The sequence below is a fragment of the Elephantulus edwardii genome, unplaced genomic scaffold (genome assembly GCF_000299155.1).
Source record: "Elephantulus edwardii isolate Elephantulus edwardi_28Jun2011 unplaced genomic scaffold, EleEdw1.0 scaffold00032, whole genome shotgun sequence".
Lineage (NCBI taxonomy): Eukaryota > Metazoa > Chordata > Mammalia > Macroscelidea > Macroscelididae > Elephantulus > Elephantulus edwardii.
In genome coordinates, this window is record NW_006399782.1 from 14,116,810 (window position 1) to 14,122,582 (window position 5,773).

The window sequence follows — 5,773 nt, forward strand, 5'->3', positions numbered from 1 at the left end:
TGTGCATAAGCTATTACAAATGCAGGTTAAGTAACAAAGATCTCTATGTCAACATTTGATTTTTATATTGATGTGGAAATGTTTCTTCATTGGAATCAGTTGAGTGAAAGACATGTGTCTCCAAACTATTGCTTCAATGATAACCCCAGATCCTAAAAGTTAAAGAAACTCATCACTATCCATTTTATTATTCTATCACAATAGATTGAGGCTACAGAATCTTTAATCCTTCTCTACTTAAACCAGTGGCTACTTTCCTCCATTCTTGCAAATAAATGTTAGCTCAGAGGTTAGTGTAATGCTTGCATGTTGTCCCTGACCAGATACCCCAAAGGCAACGGGGAATGGAACAATCTAGAGGTGGAGTAAGGTAGAGACATTAATCCTGGTTTGGCAAGAATTATGGAATCCTGTAAAACAAAACCTGCTGTTGATTTCTTTGCATTTACAATTTCCTTCATGGCTTCAATCATAAAGACCTTTGCCATGCAAAAAATAAAAAAAAGGAATTATGGAATCCTCTGTGTGTAGAGGAACAGAGGTAGAGAATGATCTATCTATTTATCTATCTATCCATCCATCCATCCATCCATTCTGATATTGTGCTAACTGTAAGCTGCTTCTAGAGGAAGAAGTGAGTAGATAAACTTTTCAGCACTGCTGGTTATGAACTTTACTGGAAGTTGGCAAGGCTTTTGTCCTATAGTGCACAAGTACATGTACAACTCATATCTAAAAAACTTAGACCAAGTGCATTAGAACATTCTCTGCTATGAACAATTTATTTTTTCCATTTAGAAGAAGTGAATGACTGAAGCAACAGCTAAACAACTTCTATTGAATTATAGCTAGCAATTGCAAATTACCACTGTTTCACTGAAGATTGTGGCCTACACATCTTCTCAATCTTGGCTTTTTGTGCCTGGAGAAAACACAAGCTTATGAACATCATGAAAATATTTTTCTATAAACAAAATGTGGTTTATTCATAATTCCCTTCCAAGGCTGCCTCCTTCCCTCCCTCCCATGAAAATGATGCTCTCTGTAGGTGTAATGGGAAATCAAGGATAAAAGACAAAACACTCCTGAGATTTCTCCAGAATGATAAAAAAAATCATCATTTATTTTACAAACTTGGGAACATATTTCAGCTTAGTAGTCACAATAGTAGATACATTTTCAGGAGAAGAACCTTTACTTGCTTCAAATGCTTAATAGACAATTTGGCTAACTGAAAGTTTAGAGATTTGAGTAAACTCACCTTGAAAGAAAGGCTTGATCATCTACTTCACAAATAATACAAGCTGCTATAAACTCTATGAAATATTAATATAATAAGATATCCACAAAACAGAAGAAGACAAAAAGTCTGGCCCAGGCCACTTCACTACTAAATTTTATGACGTATTCAGAGAAGAGCTGATACTGAATTCTACACAAACCATTCTCAAACATAAAAAAACTGGAATATTCCCAAATTCATTCTATGAAGCAAGTCTAATCCTGATACCAAAGCCAGACAAAGATACGTTAAAGAAAGCAAATATAGACTACTATTCCTCGTGAACATAAAAATTATCAACCATATTTATTCAATAGAATCCTACAACTATATAATATATATGTATATATATCTATATATCTTGCTCACACACACATATATATGTGTGTGTGTGTATATATATCATGATGAAGTGGAATTCATACCTGGTATGCAAGAAGGGTGGTCCAATATTAGAAAAATTATCAATGCAATTCCATATGTAAATATGATAAATGGAAACTATCACATGATCATATAAATGGATATATAAAAGCATTTAACATAATTCAATAAAAATGCTCAGCAAAATGGCCTAGAGGTAAGGAATTGTGTTGCAATCTCAGAGGCATGTGATTCAAAACCACCAGGTGCTCTGCAGAATAAGGATGAACAATCTCCTCCTGTGAGATTAATTGGCTTTGAAAATCACTGGAGGGTCAGCAATGGATGGGTAAGTTCTAATTTGATACACAACAACAATAACAACTCTATATAATAGCATATAACCAAAGCCAGTGACCGTAATCTTAATGAAGAAAAGCTGAAAACATCACTTTTGTGAATGGGAATTAAGCAAAGATGCACTTGTGGTACAACAGACTGTTCAATATGGTTTGCTTAGCCATTGACTTTCATGACATGGCTGAATATGACTAGAGAAATGTAATGTGACAAAGGGGGTTGAGTAAATTGTGCATAGTATGTTGTTGTTTTGATGTGGCTTCAAGTTGCCTGGGACTCATAGCAAGCCTATCTACAACAGTCCTAAACCCTGCTCTTTCCTGTGCCAATCTTATTGTCTCCGACACACCTATCCCCAATACTCCAGTAACTGAATCAATCCATCTTATCAAAGGTTTTCCTCTCTTGCACTTTCCTTCCACCTTCCCAAGCATGATGTCCCTCTCCAAGGACAGGTCCGTCCTTACAATATTTCCAAAGTATGACAGATAAAGCTTCAGAATCCTTGCCTCCCAGGATATAGTATAAATAAGTTAGATAGCACCTTTACCTGGGACCCCTCAAATAAGGTATATAGACTACTAAAAAGGAGATTGGTCAGTTTTGTTTTTGTTTTTTCTACCCATGGGGCTAAATTAGGCATATTTTGAGACATAAATGGGAATCTGATTATCACTGAGAAAGAAGAATCAGAGAGCACAGTATTTCCTTTTGGGTCAGAATTTTCCTGTGTGAGACGGGTCAAAACTAGAGACAGAAGCATCAGCAAAGGTGGCAGAGAATCAAAGACCAACATGAGACAGGGCTGAACTAGACCTGCAGCCTTACAGAGCCAGAGCTGAGGGCTTTTGTCTAGCTTACTGGTGGAGTTGGATTGAGAATACATAGTAATTGGCAGAACTAACGGATCTTTGTAACACTGACCCAGAGCCATGGGGCAGGGTCTCCTAAGGCTGCAGGTTAGAGGGAGGACTTCTTGTAAGCACACCTGAGAAGCAGCTATCTTGAATGACGAATTGCATCCCAAGTGAGTCTGACTTGAAAAGGTTCTTAGGGAAATAACCCCATGATTGTGAATACATCTGTGAGTTCTGTGTGGCAAATCACAATGGGATAGCAGGTCCAGAAGTAGATCAGTAAGGAATGGGAATGATGGTTGATGTTAGAATTGTATAAAAAGGTGCAAGAACATGAGGATGTCAGACTGCATAGAAATTAGCCTATTCTATTGATGTTGGAAATGTGTATTATCCTTTGTGGAGTTAGTGGAGGTCAGATTCTGCTACTCCATACTACTTGCATTATTTTTATGCTACATCTATTCCATGTTCTATTGTAAGTCCTAGTTAGAGAAATTATACAAAAAAATCAAAGGAATACATATAATCAACAAAGAATTGAAGATACCTCTATTTGTAGATGATGTATGTGCTGTTGTTTGTTGTTAGGTGTTATTGAGTTGGTCACAACTCATAGTGATTCTCTGTGTGGGAAATTCCAAATACTCACCAAGTGGGGCAGAAAAAACCCCTATGGAGCTAATATAAGTATTAAGCAAAGTTTCCAGGTATAAGATTAACATACAAATATATACATGAAATTAGGAAAAAAAGAGAGAATTATTATGAAAATTTCTTAACCATAATAAAATCTTTGAGAGCATGAGCCTCAGGTCTTTTTAAGACTATAGAGTCTGAGGTGTTAATATTGGCATAAATATCTCATAAAGAATAGAATAATTCTACAGCCTACTTGGCCTACTAGATAGAAAGTTAATGCTACCAAGTCAAATGTGGGTGATTTTAATCTGTGGCCCTCAGGCCTGGTTTTAATTGGTTTGGGTCAAACATTCTCTCAAGTGGCATAGCAGTCTGTCCATTTGCTGTACAGAGTTAACTCATGGTCGCTGTGATGCTAAACACTGTGACACTGATGTGTCAAATGCGATAATGGTTACCCATGGTGGACAGTGTTTGGTGGAGCTCCCCAGTTAAAACAAGCTTGGAAGCAGGAGTGGCATCTACTTCAGAAACTCTATGAACTTGGAGAAACGATGAAAGTTATCCAAGTGTTCAGGTCTTTCATAGGGTCACCAAAAGTTGTCTACGACTTGATGGCACTTAACAACAACACTATGTTAGTTGGCTCAGGATAGGGTAGGGTTCAGAGCCATTGTTCATAGAGTCACTATGAGTCATATTCAACTCAGCAGCATATAACAGTACTTACGGTAAGCAGCAAATGGGATCACAAAGCTTATAAAAACTGCCGTCTAAGAGGCAGTTTGATCTCTTTTGAGAAAACATGAGAAAGAAAAAAAAAATCAATGACACATGGAAACCATTAGTAAAAAAGGGTAAAGACTCATGAACCTCAGCCTTCACAACCCAACATCCAGAAGAACTAAAAGTAGCTTGAATATCACCATTGACTGCTCTGAAAGATATAACAATAGAAGATCTCTGATAGAGTGGGAGAAAATGGTGGGGGAAAGGCAAAATCATAGAAGGTCCAAACTCACTGTTTTAACAGAGATTGAGCAACTCCCAAGACTGTGACTACTAGTCATCTTCAAGCTTTAAACTGATCTTAAGCATGCAACTCAACTTTCAGTTCAAAATGGACAAGGTGACAGAAGAATTGATGCCTTTGAGCTGTGGTGTTGGAGAAGAGCACCGAACATCCTATTGACTGGCAAAATAACAACCAAATATGCCTTGAAGAAGATGCAGCCAGAATGCTCTTTGGGGCAAAGATGATGAGGCTTTGCTTCACATACTTCTTGGGCTGTTGCTATGAAGGACTATTCCTTGGACAGGGACATGCTGTTTTGACATGCTGTTTTGAAAGGCAGAGGGTCAGTGAGAGAGAAGATGACTCTCAACTAGATGTATTGATGTGAAGACTGCCACAATGGTCTCTTGTGTGTCAGGAAGTGTGAGGATGGCACAGGATAGGGCAAGGCTCTAATCTGTTGTTCATAGAGTTGCTATAGGTCCTACATGGTTTGATAGCACCTAACAACAATAATGTGGTTATCAGTAACATCAGAGAGGTACACACACCTTAAGACAATGAACCATAGATAATAAAAAGGGAAGTATTTGCCTAAAAGCTCAGACAGCAAGAAAGTATAGGAAACAGGTACAAATGGGAGAGGAAAACAGGAAGAAGTGGAAATAGTGATGTTACATTGTGGAAATTCTAATTAAGGTTACAAAACATAATGTGTATAAATTGTTGAATATAAAACTAGTCTGCTCTGTAAAATTTTTCCTATATATTAATAAAAAGTTAAAGTAAACAGACACATAAACAAAACATATGAAATATGAGTCTATTCTAATGCTCATGGGGTCTCTATGAATTGGAGGTGACTAGATGACAACTGTTTTGTTCTTTGCTTCCAGGGCATGGCTTTGTGTTGTTGGAGCAGCAGAGGGGCCACCTAAATTCCATTTTTTCCTCACCGCTTTCATTTCCATAAGGCTATGAAGACACACGCAGACTAACAGAAAGGGCAACCTAGGTACAACTATCAGGTATGGAGATACAAAGAAGGAGGAACAGTTGTAGGCAGACCCTAGTGATTGGAACATGGAATGTGAGAACCATGAATGTAGGAAAATTAGAAATTGTTAGGAAAGAAATGCAATGCATAAATATTAACATATTAGGCATTGGAGAGATGAGATGGACTGGCATGGCGCATTTTGAGTCAGATGACCATATGATATATTACTCTGGAGATGAAAAGACAAGGAAAAA